Source organism: Pelobates fuscus, chromosome 12 (assembly GCF_036172605.1).
Source record: "Pelobates fuscus isolate aPelFus1 chromosome 12, aPelFus1.pri, whole genome shotgun sequence".
In the NCBI taxonomy this organism is placed as follows: Eukaryota; Metazoa; Chordata; class Amphibia; order Anura; family Pelobatidae; genus Pelobates; species Pelobates fuscus.
In genome coordinates, this window is record NC_086328.1 from 92,273,389 (window position 1) to 92,290,387 (window position 16,999).

Here is a 16,999-nt window from a genome sequence, read left to right on the forward strand (position 1 = left end):
AGGAGAAAGCTGTGTTTTTTCCTTGTCTTTACCGGCTACTCCGTATCTGCCTCCCGGAATCCTTATAGGTTCAGTAGTTTTTTCCTGCGTTAGGTTAGCTCCTGGCCATGTCCAGCGGGACTTACTTTTCCTACGTTCCGGCCTGCTGTTTACCTTCTATCCGAGATAGAATTGGCGTATTATTCTTATCTACGTTAATTGTTGCCTTTTGTTTCTTTCTTGACTTCCTTTTCCTTTTCGCTCGGGTCGTCGTGAGGCCAGACTTGACCTCCTCCGACCTCCCAGGCACTCGTGGATCGCAGGAGAACGTCTCCAGCTTTCCTCAGACTACCAACGGTCTACCTGGACCCCGCGCGCACGCACGGGATCCGGATAGTCGGTTGATAGTTTTCCATCGTTGTTTCCGAAGATTGCCCTCAGCCTTATGCTGACATTAATAATTGGTGCGCACTACAGTTTGGTCCCCCTGAATCTCTAGGGACTCTAATTTGCACCACGGGAGGGTGCGGCCCTCCATCACCTCGATCCGAGTATATTTTCTTTCGGGAACAGAGGGCGAACCCTCTCATACAGAACCGGATACTGATTTGTTATTAGAGGGCGCAACCCCTCACTCGTCCTCAACCTGATACTGGGCTGGATTCAGAGGACAGGTTGGGAGGACCCACTCGCATCCGGTCACGGCTGTTGGTTACTAACGGGTGCGGCCCGCTCAGGCTAGCAGCCGGACGCTCTCACGGTATGCGATCACAGTGGTAGAGAGCGCGGCTCTCTCATACACTCGACGCTCTACTATACTGGCCATTTGTTCATCACACAGGCTTGTACCTGTGCAAAACATCGATGACTACACAGAGGGGCGTCCCCCCTGCATTCAATTAGAACTGACATCCACGCTACTGACTTCGTTCTAGAGGTCTGCCTGGTCATGCAAGAATTGCATGTTTAGTCTAGATCCCTGGATCCGGACCGCTGTAAAACGAGCAAGAGATACTCAGAGGTATAACGGGGGGGAGTCTCACACTTATTTGCACACACCCCTGGAGATGGTACGGCTAACAGGTGACCCTCCGGTACTAGGAGTGTGCAGGTTTTTTGGCAGACTCTGCACCATGTAATACAGAGATTGCTTTCTGTTTTGGATATCCAGACCATTCCGAACAAACTGCGAAGACAGTTTCTCCCATGTCAAGATGTCAGGAGATATAGAGACCTTCATGGAGCAAACGGGCACTGCCTTGCTCGGGTAACAAGATTATGGAAGGCCTATTTCCTGGTCGGAAGGTAAAACCATACGTATGGATCACAGGGTAAGACTGGAAACCCCGGTTGTCTTGACTTCCCCGGTCTTTATGATCTTGGGATAAGGCGGCTGGACTGCCCCGTCTCCTCGGACGAGGGCCCTCCGTCTATGCTCTATTTATCCCTCACGAGAGCCATTTTGTTGGATTCGTGCTAACCTACTTTTCAACTACCGTCGAGGAGGCCTACGAGACTTCATGGAGGTACCTGGTGTGCCCCGATTCCTACACAGACATCTTTCACTCTTGGACGAGGGCATTTCTGGATGGAAATCTGCGCTCCAGTTTGCTTTTCCCATTCCTTTGCAGATTTCTGGGATTCACTATTCCCAGAGTAGTCGACCACCATTTCCTCCACACAAGTTCAGTTCGGAACCCTGCATGGACGTCCTTTGGAGTCTTTTCTCTACTGCGTCCGAGGATTACTCAGTCCATTTGGCATATTGGTATCACTTAGAGTAGGGCTGGTTTGGCCACACTCTTGCCTGCATTATGTATTTATCGTCGGATGAGACATCTCACCGGGTAGGACAGGAAGGAACGGAAGATCTTCCTCGGTTTCTCTATTGCAATTTTGGTGGGGGACTTAGGCGCATTCCTTGAGATTGGAGATCTACCTGCAATGCCGCATCGCCGAAGGACCCTGGCGCGATCGGAGGAGCCGCCTTATGGATCGTGAGTTGAGACAGGGTGGCAGTTTCTCCTCGCGACCCTAAGTCCGAGATTGACCTTCAATATTATACAACTACAGGAATATGGCTAACAGGTCAACTTGCCAGCTCAGGGACCAACTGCTAGGAAACAGGTCGCAACACCACGTACAATGGATTTACCAGCGGATGGTGCTTTTTTCTGTATTTGAGATGCTTCGTCGGCTGGCATCTTCTTTGATCCGTCGGCTGTCGTTTATCGTTCTTGGAATGTCCGATTAGGATTACTCTGAAATTTCCTGGAATAGATACCAGCGACACAAACAGCGTTGGATTGGTGAACTGAGCGTTGAAACAGCAAATACGAAGCCTCCTGTCATGTTATAAAATTGTAGATTATGCTAGCTTTAGTGTACCTATAATCTTAATTTTATTAATGACAGGAGGCGAGTATTTCCCACCCATTCTTGTCCCTCCCTTGTTAATGTTATAGTTTGGATTGTCAGGTATGTATGCAACTCTGTTTGTTGTCTCTGCTACCTGTCGCTTTTTCCTTATGTCTGTGCTTTTTCATAGTAGGGTTGGGATATATTAGAGTTAATTTTGGTTGCCTACATGTTTATTTAGAGTACATTTCATTGGATAATCAGCCTGTTCGATTCTGTTTTTCTCTCGTTTCAGTTTACAGTCCATCAACACTATCTAGTAGGACGGTTACTCTCGGATGATGGACATCGTTATTTTCATCGTATCTAGGACTTCGTTTCTTCCCCATGATGTTTCTCTGCCTTTTTTCTGTTTTTGTCGCAGCTTGAAAGAGGAAATGATGCATGGGGAGGGGAGTTTTATAGTACCTAACTTTTTTCTGATTGGTTGTTTTTCTGTGCTGCTGTGGAGTTCTAGTAAAGAGAGACTTAAGCAAATACTCGCCTCCTGTCATTAATAAAATTAAGATTATAGGTACACTAAAGCTAGCATAATCTACAATTTTGTGTGAATGTGAGGTATGGTTTTGAAGTTATAAATATTGTGTAAAAAGTATATTTTAAACTGTATGAATAATGGGATTATGTGTCACACTAAGGGGAGGGGATGTGTGGGAGGTAACATCTATGTCATTGGTTCTTTTATTCCTCCCCCTGGGTGTGGCCTGTATGTGTGAGTTGGAAATAAAAGCCAGGCTGGATGAGCCAGTCCAGAGTTCCTGTTTTACCCTCAAAGTGATGTGTCGTCTCATTATTGGGGGGAGGATTTATTGCATGCTGTTCCAGTTGACTGCTAGGAGTGCAAGCCTATTCGTATGGTTCCTATTCAACGGTCTACAGCATTCCTATGCTTGAGAAGGTTCATATGCTGCATCGGTTCTGTGATTGTGGTGTCTGCCAGAGTGCTTGGAGTCCTCAGGAAGCACTAGGAGCATCCATTAACGGAGGTACCAAGTCGGGGGGCCAGGCGATCCGTTACATTGGTGGCAAGCGGTGGGATGGCATCCTAGTGCGAGGTAAAGCAGCTCAGAGACACTGTTTGGATTTACAAATTGAGGGCAACGCTAGCAGTCGTGCAGCGCCCCTGGGAGCAGACAAGTATGGAAGGTTCTGGCTCTGGAGATGATTGGCTGGCCGAGGTGAGGCAGCAAGTGGCCGAGTATGGGGATGATATACCCATGGAGACACGCCGGGTGATCTGGAACCAGGTCATGGCTGAGCGAAACACAAGGCTGGACCGAGAATTCCGGTTGGCAAAAGAGAGGAAGTATGCTCAGCAGCAGGAGCATTACAGCAGCCGAGTAGAGACTGCATCCGAGGAGGTTAGCCGTCTTTCCCTGAGGCGGCGGGAGGAACCCGAAGTGGGGGTCCTCATAGACTGGTCCTGTGAGGAACCACAACAGGCAGGTAGAGATGGGACCAAGGTCTCTCCACCGGGCCCACCGGGATGCTGGGCAGCCGGCCCAGATCCCCAGCAGCAGCCAGAGTTGCCAGGTGGGGAAGCAGGTGGCCCTTACTCACAAATGTTGAGGGGCCTCACGGATTGGTCCTGGTCCTGGGAAGACCCAGGAGATGGGACTGCGGTCTCTCTACCGGCCCTACAGGGATGCTGGGCAGTCGGCCCAGATCCCCAGCGGCAGTGTGCGTTACAGGGAGCTGAAGGTGCCGTTCTTGCTCCCCAGCGGCAGTCTACGGTGCAGGGAGAGGAGCCTGTTATCCCCTCTCCCCAGCGGCTGAAGGTGTGTAAGGGAGAGGAGTTTGTTATTCCCTCTCCCCAGCGGCAGCGCAGCTCACCAAGGGGAGACAGTAAGCCCCTCACCAGCGCAGATGGGACCGTGGTCTCTGCGCCCTGAATACAGGGAGTACAGAGGGTCAGCCCTGCTCCCCAGCGGCTGAAAGTGTGTAAGGGAGAGGAGTTTGTTACCCCCTCTCCCCAGCAGCAGCTTAGCGCACCAAGGGGAGACAGTAAGCCCCACACCAGCGCAGATGGGACTGTGGTCTCTGCGCCCAAGTTACAGGGAGCTGAAGTGGCCGTCCTCCCTCCCCAGCGGCAGTGTGATTTGTTGGGAATTGGGAGCCCAGTCTCCTTTCCCCAGCGGCAGAGTGTCCAGCAGGGAATAGAGAGCCCAGTCTCCTTTCCCCAGCAGCAGGACACTGCATTGGGAGGAGAGACAGTCGGTCTCCCTCCACAAAGACTGAAAGTATGCATGGGAGAGGAGATTGTTACCACCTCTCCCCAGTGGCAGAGTGTTCTAATGGGAGAGGAGCTGGTTACCACCTCTCCCCAGCGGCAGCTTAATGTACCAGGGGGAGACTGTAAGCCCCACAACTGTGCAGATGGGACTGTGGTCTCTGCACCTACAGCACAGGGGGTTCGGACAGTCAGTCCTGTCCCCCAGCAACAAGGCTGCTTAGCCAAAGGGGAGAAAGTCGGTCTCCCCCTCCAACAGCGGAGCTATGTATCCAAAGGGGAGACAGTCGGTCTCCAGCAGCAGAGCTGTGCAGCTAAAGAGGAGACAGTCGGTCTCCAGCAACCAGGCTCCAACCAGACTACTCCCGTGGTACTGCTGGCACCAGGACAGAGTACCGCTGGTCTCTGCCCCCTCAGCAACCCACCAAGGCAGCCTACCAGTCCCCCACACAGCCGTGGTAAGGCACCTGGACATGGACAAGATTCTCCCTTACCCAGGTGTAGTAACCATTTATTGCGGGTGGGCTGTACTGCTGTTTCTGTCTTGTGGGTGGGCTGCTGGACTAACAAGGGCACTGACCGGCAAGAGGTCAGGTACCCTGTTAGTCTGTTTGGAAAAGGGGAGAAATGTGGCGAAACCAACCTCGCCACTGGGCCCTGGAGAAGCCTGTTTGCTAGCCTCCTACCTGCTGACTATGGCCCCTGGGTTATTTGGGGCATATTGTACTTTATATTGCTGCAACTGGCCCTTTTAAAATCATCGATGGACATATTGGGACTTTTTGGGATTGTGGCGAAACCGACCTCGCCACGTGTCCTTGGAGGGGGCCGATTGCCCGCCTCTTGCCTTTGGACTATGGACCAGACTTTATGGGAATGTGATACCCCAGATATCTATACCATGGAGCCTATTCATAATGAAAGACTATGGGAAAGACTTTAGCTCCATGGCAATTGTACTGTGTGAGTAGGATCTGCGTGCTATTCGGTAGTTTTGTGCGCACAGATCCCAGCTATCTGGGGATAGGTGAAATGTCTGTGTGCTATGTGTAAAAGGTGAATTTATGTATTTCAAAGTGTTTTACTGTCTTTGTGTCCCCATGTGCTTAATGGAGTCTGTCTTTGTGCTGGGAGATAATTGGATTACTTCTCCAGCACAGAGAAGGCCCTGGAAAGCTAGGGGTTTTAAAAGATACTTTTAGTAACTTTTGAACCCCTGGTCTGATCCATGCCATTTTTTAATATGTTGTTCCCCTGAATGGATTGATTGTGGATATGTAATTTTGTGTGAATGTGAGGTATGGTTTTGAAGTTATAAATATTGTGTAAAAAGTATATTTTCAACTGTATGAATAATGGGATTATGTGTCACACTAAGGGGAGGGGATGTGTGGGAGGTAACATCTATGTCATTGGTTCTTTTATGCCTCCCCCTGGGTGTGGCCTGTATGTGTGAGTTGGAAATAAAAGCCAGGCTGGATGAGCCAGTCCAGAGTTCCTGTTTAACCCTCAAAATGAAGTGTCGTCTCGTTCTTGGGGGGAATTGGATTGTAAGCTGACTGCCAGGAGTGTAAGCGGATTGTATGCTTTTCTTGTTCAGCTGTTCCAGTTCGGAGTGTTATCTTGTATCCAGTTCGGGAGTTTGGTGTTCTGCAGTAGCTGTGCCTGTCTCTCAAAAAGGGGATTATCGCCTAAACGGATTTTATCCTCTTGTAAGTGAAACGGTCCGTTACAGTAGGATATGACAGAAGTTCCATTTGTCGCTCTCCAAGCTGTCTGCGATAGCCGGCGCTCACTTGCCGGTCAAGCACAAGCCAGTCAGGATGGCCGAGCGGTCTAAGGCGCTGCGTTCAGGTCGCAGTCTCCTCTGGAGGCGTGGGTTTGAATCCCACTTCTGACATTGCTGCTTTATTTCTTGCTCAAAGCAACCGCGATCTATCGTTAGCTTGCTTGGTATCGCCAGCTACATTACAACTAATTGGATGACGATATATTGCTGTTGCTCGAGGTGTGTTCTCCAATTGTTTCTTTTCTCAGCAACATATTTCAGAGAAGCAAACTGGCTATGTCCTTCAAGAGAAATATTTTTTCTTCCTACCAGATTAATTAACCTTGGTTTTCCTTGCAAGTTGGATGACGACGTTCCACATGTGGGGTTTTGACACCCCCACAAAGAAGGTTGAATCAGGGCTCCATAGCTCAGGGGTTAGAGCACTGGTCTTGTAAACCAGGGGTCGTGAGTTCAAATCTCACTGGGGCCTCTTCGACTCCCACATCACACTCTTTCCAAGTCAATCACATTTTCTTTTAGCTTTCTACTTTTCCGTGGAAAACTGTGCTTTGTTCCATACATAACTACTCAATTTCTACCACAATTCTATTTTAATCTATTCTCCAAGTTACCTATATTCACAACATGTTGAAAACATTGCAATTCCACCACCAGGAGTATTAGCCATTCATTAAACAAACCTCACTGTCTTGGAAAAATCTACGGATTGATTGAAAAAAAAAACCTTTGTTAAAAGACACTTGCCACCTGCTAACCAATCTCACAGAGGAAGGAACACTTTCCATTTTTATTTTGGAAAATAAAACTCAAGCTTGAATGTTCCATGCATCTGATAATTACAGAGGTAACTTAGCCAGGAGTCAACGCATCACAAGTTGGAATCATTCCACTGGGATACATTCTGTTGAATTTCAATTATCTCCTAGATACATATATTCACAACATGCTGAAGATATTGCAATTCAGCCTTTGGAATGCCCATATGCGCCACTTATTAAACAAACCTCGCTGTCCTGAAAATATCTATGGATTGACCTGTCCTGCACGGTGGTCTCAAGGCTGCTTTCGGGTTGTACGCCTCTGTGGCGGCCAGAGTTTGGTTTATGCTATCGGCGGTCATTTTTATTTGAAACGCTAAATTTTGAACTGTGCGCATCAAGAGATGCCAGCTACCTCCTTGCTTATCTTTGTCTTTCATCAAGTGGATTTTGAAGAGGAAAACCGACTTTTCGTGCTCATTGCCTCTCAATTACTAATCTCATACAAAAAAGACGCATTCATATGTTTTCTTTCAAGACGTGCAAGAGAAAAATGCAGATCTTCTAAATTCTACACTATGGACTAAAAGACATAGCTACTGGGCTGCCTTCCTTGTTAGTAGAGCTGAGGGATTAAAGTAGGATATGACAGAAGTTCCATTTGTCGCTCTCCAAGCTGTCTGCGATAGACAGCGCTCACTTGCCAGTCAAGCACAAGCCAGTCAGGATGGCCGAGTGGTCTAAGGCGCTGCGTTCAGGTTGCAGTCTCCTCTGAAGGCGTGGGTTCGAATCCCACTTCTGGCTTTATTTCTTGCTTAAAGCAACCGCAATCTATCGTTAGCTTGCTTGGTATCGCCAGCTACATTACAACTAATTGGATGACCATATATTGCTGCTGCTCTAGGTGTGTTCTCCAATTGTTTCTTTTCTCAGCAACATATTTCAGAGAAGCAAATTGGTTATGTCCTTCAAGAGAAATATTTTTTCTTCCTACCAGATTAATTAACCTTGGTTTTCCTTGCAAGTTGGATGACGACGTTCCACATGTGGAGTTTTGACACCCCCCCAAAGAATGTTGAATCAGGGCTCAAATCTCGATCTCACTGGGGCCTCTTAGACTCCCACATCACACTCTTTCCAAGCCAATCACATTTTCTTTTAGCTTTCTACTTTTCCGTGGAAAACTGTGCTTTGTTCCATACATAACTACTCAATTTCTACCACAATTCTATTTTAATCTATTCTCCAAGTTACCTATATTCACAACATGTTGAAAACATTGCAATTCCACCACCAGGAGTATTAGCCATTCATTAAACAAACCTCACTGTCTTGGAAAAATCTACGGATTGATTGAAAAAAAAAACCTTTGTTAAAAGACACTTGCCACCTGCTAACCAATCTCACAGAGGAAGGAACACTTTCCATTTTTATTTTGGAAAATAAAACTCAAGCTTGAATGTTCCATGCATCTGATAATTACAGAGGTAACTTAGCCAGGAGTCAACGCATCACAAGTTGGAATCATTCCACTGGGATACATTCTGTTGAATTTCAATTATCTCCTAGATACATATATTCACAACATGCTGAAGATATTGCAATTCAGCCTTTGGAATGCCCATATGCGCCACTTATTAAACAAACCTCGCTGTCCTGAAAATATCTATGGATTGACCTGTCCTGCACGGTGGTCTCAAGGCTGCTTTCGGGTTGTACGCCTCTGTGGCGGCCAGAGTTTGGTTTATGCTATCGGCGGTCATTTTTATTTGAAACGCTAAATTTTGAACTGTGCGCATCAAGAGATGCCAGCTACCTCCTTGCTTATCTTTGTCTTTCATCAAGTGGATTTTGAAGAGGAAAACCGACTTTTCGTGCTCATTGCCTCTCAATTACTAATCTCATACAAAAAAGACGCATTCATATGTTTTCTTTCAAGACGTGCAAGAGAAAAATGCAGATCTTCTAAATTCTACACTATGGACTAAAAGACATAGCTACTGGGCTGCCTTCCTTGTTAGTAGAGCTGAGGGATTAAAGTAGGATATGACAGAAGTTCCATTTGTCGCTCTCCAAGCTGTCTGCGATAGACAGCGCTCACTTGCCAGTCAAGCACAAGCCAGTCAGGATGGCCGAGTGGTCTAAGGCGCTGCGTTCAGGTCGCAGTCTCCTCTGAAGGCGTGGGTTCGAATCCCACTTCTGGCTTTATTTCTTGCTTAAAGCAACCGCAATCTATCGTTAGCTTGCTTGGTATCGCCAGCTACATTACAACTAATTGGATGGCCATATATTGCTGCTGCTCTAGGTGTGTTCTCCAATTGTTTCTTTTCTCAGCAACATATTTCAGAGAAGCAAATTGGTTATGTCCTTCAAGAGAAATATTTTTTCTTCCTACCAGATTAATTAACCTTGGTTTTCCTTGCAAGTTGGATGACGACGTTCCACATGTGGAGTTTTGACACCCCCCCAAAGAATGTTGAATCAGGGCTCAAATCTCGATCTCACTGGGGCCTCTTAGACTCCCACATCACACTCTTTCCAAGCCAATCACATTTTCTTTTAGCTTTCTACTTTTCCATGGAAAACTGTGGATGTGCACAATGAAATACAGGGATCTATTTATTAACCAGTGAAAAGTGCTTTGTTCCATACATAACTACTCAATTTCTACCACAATTCTATTTTAATCTATTCTCCAAGTTACCTATATTCACAACATGTTGAAAACATTGCAAATCCACCATCAGGAGTATTAGCCGTTCATTAAACAAACCTCACTGTCTTGGAAAAGTCTACGGATTGATTGAAAAAAAACAAACCTTTGGTTAAAAGACACTTGCCACCTGCTAACCAATCTCACAGAGGAAGGAACACTTTCCATTTTTATTTTGGAAAATAGAACTCAAGCTTGAATGTTCCATGCATCTGATAATTACAGAGGTAACTTAGCCAGGAGTCAACGCATCACAAGTTGGAATGTTGGAATCAATCCACTGGGATACATTCTGTTGAATTTCAATTATCTCCTAGATACATATATTCACAACATGCTGAAGATATTGCAATTCAGCCTTTGGAATGCCCATATGCGCCACTTATTAAACAAACCTCACTGTCCTGAAAATATCTATGGATTGACCTGTCCGGCACGGTGGTCTAAAGGCTACGTTCGGGTTGTACGCCTCTGTGGCGGCCAGTGTTTGGTTTCTGCCATCGGCGGTCATTTTTATTTGAAACGATAAATTTTGAACTGTGCGCATCAAGAGATGCCAGCTACCTCCTTGCTTATCTTTGTCTTTCATCAAGTGGATTTTGAAGAGGAAAACCGACTTTTCGTGCTCATTGCCTCTCAATTACTAATATCATACAAAAAAGACGCATTCATGTGTTTTCTTTCAAGACGTGCAAGAGAAAAATGCAGATCTTCTAAATTCTACACTATGGACTAAAAAGACATAGCTATTGGGCTGCCTTCCTGGTTAGTAGAGCTGAGGGACTAAAGTAGGATATGACAGAAGTTCCATTTGTCGCTCTCCAAGCTGTCTGCGATAGCCGGCGCTTACTTGCCGGTCAAGCACAAGCCAGTCAGGATGGCAGAGCGGTCTAAGGCGCTGCGTTCAGGTCGCAGTCTCCTCTGGAGGCGTGGGTTCGAATCCCACTTCTGGCTTTATTTCTTGCTCAAAGCTACCGCAATCTATCGTTAGCTTGCTTGGTATCGCCAGCTACATTACAACTAATTGGATGACCATATATTGCTGCTGCTCTAGGTGTGTTCTCCAATTGTTTCTTTTCTCAGCAACATATTTCAGAGAAGCAAACTGGCTTTGTCCTTCACGAAAAATATTTTTTCTTCCTACCAAATTAATTAACCTTGGTTTTCCTTGCAAGTTGGATGATGACGTTCCACATGTGGAGTTTTGACACCCCCCCAAAGAAGGTTGAATCAGGGCTCAAATCTCAATCTCACTGGGGCCTCTTAGACTCCCACATCACACTCTTTCCAAGTCAATCACATTTTCTTTTAGCTTTCTACTTTTCCGTGGAAAACTGTGGATGTGCACAATGAAATACAGGGATCTATTTATTAACCAGTGAAAAGTGCTTTGTTCCATACATAACTACTCAATTTCTACCACAATTCTATTTTAATCTATTCTCCAAGTTACCTATATTCACAACATGTTGAAAACATTGCAATTCCACCATCAGGAGTATTAGCCATTCATTAAACAAACCTCACTGTCTTGGAAAAGTCTACGGATTGATTGAAAAAAAAACATTTGGTTAAAAGACACTTGCCACCTGCTAACCAATCTCACAGAGGAAGGAACACTTTCCATTTTTATTTTGGAAAAGAGAACTCAAGCTTGAATGTTCCATGCATCTGATAATTACAGAGGTAACTTAGCCAGGAGTCAACGCATCACAAGTTGGAATGTTGGAATCAATCCACTGGGATACATTCTGTTGAATTTCAATTATCTCCTAGATACATATATTCACAACATGCTGAAGATATTGCAATTCAGCCTTTGGAATGCCCATATGCGCCACGTATTAAACAAACCTCACTGTCCTGAAAATATCTATGGATTGACCTGTCCGGCACGGTGGTGTCTAGGCTACGTTCGTGTTGTACGCCTCTGTGGCGCACAGTGTTTGGTTTCTGCTATCGGCGGTCATTTTTATTTGAAACGCTAAATGTTGAACTGTGCGCATCAAGAGATGCCAGCTACCTCCTTGCTTATCTTTGTCTTTCATCAAGTGGATTTTGAAGAGGAAAACCGACTTTTCGTGCTCATTGCCTCTCAATTACTGATCTCATACAAAAAAGACGCATTCATGTGTTTTCTTTCAAGACGTGCAAGAGAAAAATGCAGCCCAGAGCTATTGGGCTGCCTTCCCTGTTAGTAGATCTGAGGGACTAAAGTAGGATATGACAGAAGTTCCATTTGTCGCTCTCCAAGCTGTCTGCGATAGCTGGCGCTCACTTGCCAGTCATGCACAAGCCAGTCAGGATGGCCGAGCAGTCTAAGGCACTGCGTTCAGGTCGCAGTCTCCTCTGGAGGTGTTGGTTCGAATCCCACTTCTGACATTACCGGCACAGTGGTCTCAAGGCTACGTTCGGGTTGTACACCTCTGTGGCGGCCAGTGTTTGGTTTTTGCTATCGGCGGTCATTTTTATTTGAAACGCTAAATTTTGAACTGTGCGCATCAAGAGATGCCAGCTACCTCCTTGCTTATCTTTGTCTTTCATCAAGTGGATTTTGAAGAGGAAAACTGACTTTTCATGCTCATTGCCTCTCAATTACTAATCTCATACAAAAAAGACGCATTCATGCGTTTTCTTTCAAGACGTGCAAGAGAAAAATGCAGATCTTCTAAATTCTACACTATGGACTAAAAAGACATAGCTATTGGGCTGCCTTCCTTGTTAGTAGAGCTGAGGGACTAAAGTAGGATATGACAGAAGTTACATTTGTCGCTCTCCAAGCTGTCTGCGATAGCCGGCGCTCACTTGCCAGTCATGCACAAGCCAGTCAGGATGGCCGAGCAGTCTAAGGCACTGCGTTCAGGTCGCAGTCTCCTCTGGAGGCGTGTGTTCGAATCCCACTTCTGACATTACCGGCACGGTGGTCTCAAGGCTACGTTCGGGTTGTACGCCTCTGTGGCGGCCAGTGTTTGTTTTTTGCTATCGGCGGTCATTTTTATTTGAAATGCTAAATTTTGAACTGTGCGCATCAAGAGATGCCAGCTACCTCCTTGCTTATCTTTGTCTTTCATCAAGTGGATTTTGAAGAGGAAAACCGACTTTTCATGCTCATTGCCTCTCAATTACTAATCTCATACAAAAAAGACGCATTCATGTGTTTTCTTTCAAGACGTGCAAGAGAAAAATGCAGATCTTCTAAATTCTACACTATGGACTAAAAATACATAGCTATTGGGCTGCCTTCCTTGTTAGTAGAGCTGAGGGACTAAAGTAGGATATGACAGAAGTTCCATTTGTCGCTCTCCAAGCTGTCTGCGATAGCCGGCGCTCACTTGCCGGTCAAGCACAAGACAGTCAGGATGGCCGAGCGGTCTAAGGCGCTGCGTTCAGGTCGCAGTCTCCTCTGGAGGCGTGGGTTTGAATCCCACTTCTGACATTACTGCTTTATTTCTTGCTCAAAGCAACAGCGATCTATCGTTAGCTTGCTTGGTATCGCCAGCTACATTACAACTAATTGGATGACCATATATTGCTGCTGCTCTAGGTGTGTTCTCCAATTGTTTCTTTTCTCAGCAACATATTTCAGAGAAGCAAACTGGCTATGTCCTTCAAGAAAAATATTTTTTCTTCCTACCAGATTAATTAACCTTGGTTTTCCTTGCAAGTTGGATGATGACGTTCCACATGTGGAGTTTTGACACCCCCCCAAAGAAGGTTGAATCAGGGCTCAAATCTCAATCTCTCTGGGGCCTCTTAGACTCCCACATCACACTCTTTCCAAGTCAATCACATTTTCTTTTAGCTTTCTACTTTTCCGTGGAAAACTGTGGATGTGCACAATGAAATACAGGGATCTATTTATTAACCAGTGAAAAGTGCTTTGTTCCATACATAACTACTCAATTTCTACCACAATTCTATTTTAATCTATTCTCCAAGTTACCTATATTCACAACATGTTGAAAACATTGCAATTCCACCATCAGGAGTATTAGCCATTCATTAAACAAACCTCACTGTCTTGGAAAAGTCTACGGATTGATTGAAAAAAAAACATTTGGTTAAAAGACACTTGCCACCTGCTAACCAATCTCACAGAGGAAGGAACACTTTCCATTTTTATTTTGGAAAATAGAACTCAAGCTTGAATGTTCCATGCATCTGATAATTACAGAGGTAACTTAGCCAGGAGTCAACGCATCACAAGTTGGAATGTTGGAATCAATCCACTGGGATACATTCTGTTGAATTTCAATTATCTCCTAGATACATATATTCACAACATGCTGAAGATATTGCAATTCAGCCTTTGGAATGCCCATATGCGCCACTTATTAAACAAACCTCACTGTCCTGAAAATATCTATGGATTGACCTGTCCGGCATGGTGGTCTCAAGGCTACGTTCGGGTTGTACGCCTCTGTGGCGGCCAGTGTTTGGTTTCTGCTATCGGCGGTCATTTTTATTTGAAACGCTAAGTTTTGAACTGTGCGCATCAAGAGATGCCAGCTACCTCCTTGCTTATCTTTGTCTTTCATCAAGTGGATTTTGAAGAGGAAAACCGACTTTTCATGCTCATTGCCTCTCAATTACTAATCTCATACAAAAAAGACGCATTCATGTGTTTTCTTTCAAGACGTGCAAGAGAAAAATGCAGATCTTCTAAATTCTACACTATGGACTAAAAAGACATAGCTATTGGGCTGCCTTCCTTGTTAGTAGAGCTGAGGGACTAAAGTAGGATATGACAGAAGTTACATTTGTCGCTCTCCAAGCTGTCTGCGATAGCCGGCGCTCACTTGCCAGTTATGCACAAGCCAGTCAGGATGGCCGAGCAGTCTAAGGCACTGCGTTCAGGTCGCAGTCTCCTCTGGAGGCGTGGGTTCGAATATGGAGGCGTGGGTTCTGACATTACCGGCACGGTGGTCTTAAGGCTACGTTCGGGTTGTACGCCTCTGTGGCGGCCAGTGTTTGGTTTTTGCTATCGGCGGTCATTTTTAATTGAAACGCTAAATTTTGAACTGTGCGCATCAAGAGATGCCAGCTACCTCCTTGCTTATCTTTGTTTTTCATCAAGTGGATTTTGAAGAGGAAAACCGACTTTTCCTGCTCATTGCCTCTCAATTACTAATCTCATACAAAAAAGACGCATTCATGTGTTTTCTTTCAAGACGTGCAAGAGAAAAATGCAGATCTTCTAAATTCTACACTATGGACTAAAAAGACATAGCTATTGGGCTGCCTTCCTTATTAGTAGAGCTGAGGGACTAAAGTAGGATATGACAGAAGTTCCATTTGTCGCTCTCCAAGCTGTCTGCGATAGCCGGCGCTCACTTGCCGGTCAAGCACAAGACAGTCAGGATGGCCGAGCGGTCTAAGGTGCTGCGTTCAGGTCGTAGTCTCCTCTGGAGGCGTGGGTTCGAATCCCACTTCTGACATTACCGGCACAGTGGTCTCAAGGCTACGTTCGGGTTGTACGCCTCTGTGGCGGCCAGTGTTTGGATTTTGCTATCGGCGGTCATTTTTATTTGAAACGCTAAATTTTGAACTGTGCGCATCAAGAGATGCTAGCTACCTCCTTGCTTATCTTTGTTTTTCATCAAGTGGATTTTGAAGAGGAAAACCGACTTTTCCTGCTCATTGCCTCTCAATTACTAATCTCATACAAAAAAGACGCATTCATGTGTTTTCTTTCAAGACGTGCAAGAGAAAAATGCAGATCTTCTAAATTCTACACTATGGACTAAAAAGACATAGCTATTGGGCTGCCTTCCTTGTTAGTAGAGCTGAGGGACTAAAGTAGGATATGACAGAAGTTCCATTTGTCGCTCTCCAAGCTGTCTGCGATAGCCGGCGCTCACTTGCCAGTCAAGCACAAGACAGTCAGGATGGCCGAGCGGTCTAAGGCGCTGCGTTCAGGTCGCAGTCTCCTCTGGAGGCGTGGGTTTGAATCCCACTTCTGACATTACTGCTTTATTTCTTGCTCAAAGCAACCGCCATCTATGGTTAGCTTGCTTGGTATCGCCAGCTACATTACAACTAATTGGATGACCATATATTGCTGCTGCTCTAGGTGTGTTCTCCAATTGTTTCTTTTCTCCGCAACATATTTCAGAGAAGCAAACTGGCTATGTCCTTCAAGAAAAATATTTTTTCTTCCTACCAGATTAATTAACCTTGGTTTTCCTTGCAAGTTGGATGATGACGTTCCACATGTGGAGTTTTGACACCCCCCCAAAGAAGGTTGAATCAGGGCTCAAATCTCAATCTCACTGGGGCCTCTTAGACTCCCACATCACACTCTTTCCAAGTCAATCACATTTTCTTTTAGCTTTCTACTTTTCCGTGGAAAACTGTGGATGTGCACAATGAAATACAGGGATCTATTTATTAACCAGTGAAAAGTGCTTTGTTCCATACATAACTACTCAATTTCTACCACAATTCTATTTTAATCTATTCTCCAAGTTACCTATATTCACAACATGTTGAAAACATTGCAATTCCACCATCAGGAGTATTAGCCATTCATTAAACAAACCTCACTGTCTTGGAAAAGTCTACGGATTGATTGAAAAAAAAACATTTGGTTAAAAGACACTTGCCACCTGCTAACCAATCTCACAGAGGAAGGAACACTTTCCATTTTTATTTTGGAAAATAGAACTCAAGCTTGAATGTTCCATGCATCTGATAATTACAGAGGTAACTTAGCCAGGAGTCAACGCATCACAAGTTGGAATGTTGGAATCAATCCACTGGGATACATTCTGTTGAATTTCAATTATCTCCTAGATACATATATTCACAACATGCTGAAGATATTGCAATTCAGCCTTTGGAATGCCCATATGCGCCACTTATTAAACAAACCTCACTGTCCTGAAAATATCTATGGATTGACCTGTCCGGCATGGTGGTCTCAAGGCTACGTTCGGGTTGTACGCCTCTGTGGCGGCCAGTGTTTGGTTTCTGCTATCGGCGGTCATTTTTATTTGAAACGCTAAGTTTTGAACTGTGCGCATCAAGAGATGCCAGCTACCTCCTTGCTTATCTTTGTCTTTCATCAAGTGGATTTTGAAGAGGAAAACCGACTTTTCATGCTCATT

The 16,999-nt window shown here is 45.2% G+C and overlaps 4 non-coding genes across 4 annotated transcripts; all 4 read left to right on the top strand.

The window, feature by feature from the left end:
- Positions 1–6,444: 6,444 nt before the first annotated feature.
- Positions 6,445–6,527, top strand: TRNAL-CAG (transfer RNA leucine (anticodon CAG)). The gene has a single exon. It is a non-coding gene; the product is annotated as a tRNA-Leu (tRNA).
- A 288-nt stretch (positions 6,528–6,815) lies between these two features.
- Positions 6,816–6,888, top strand: TRNAT-UGU (transfer RNA threonine (anticodon UGU)). The gene has a single exon. It is a non-coding gene; the product is annotated as a tRNA-Thr (tRNA).
- Positions 6,889–13,243: 6,355 nt separating this feature from the next.
- TRNAL-CAG (transfer RNA leucine (anticodon CAG)) lies at positions 13,244–13,326 on the top strand. The gene has a single exon. It is a non-coding gene; the product is annotated as a tRNA-Leu (tRNA).
- Positions 13,327–15,772: 2,446 nt separating this feature from the next.
- On the top strand, positions 15,773–15,855 carry TRNAL-CAG (transfer RNA leucine (anticodon CAG)). The gene has a single exon. It is a non-coding gene; the product is annotated as a tRNA-Leu (tRNA).
- The last annotated feature ends 1,144 nt before the right edge of the window (positions 15,856–16,999 follow it).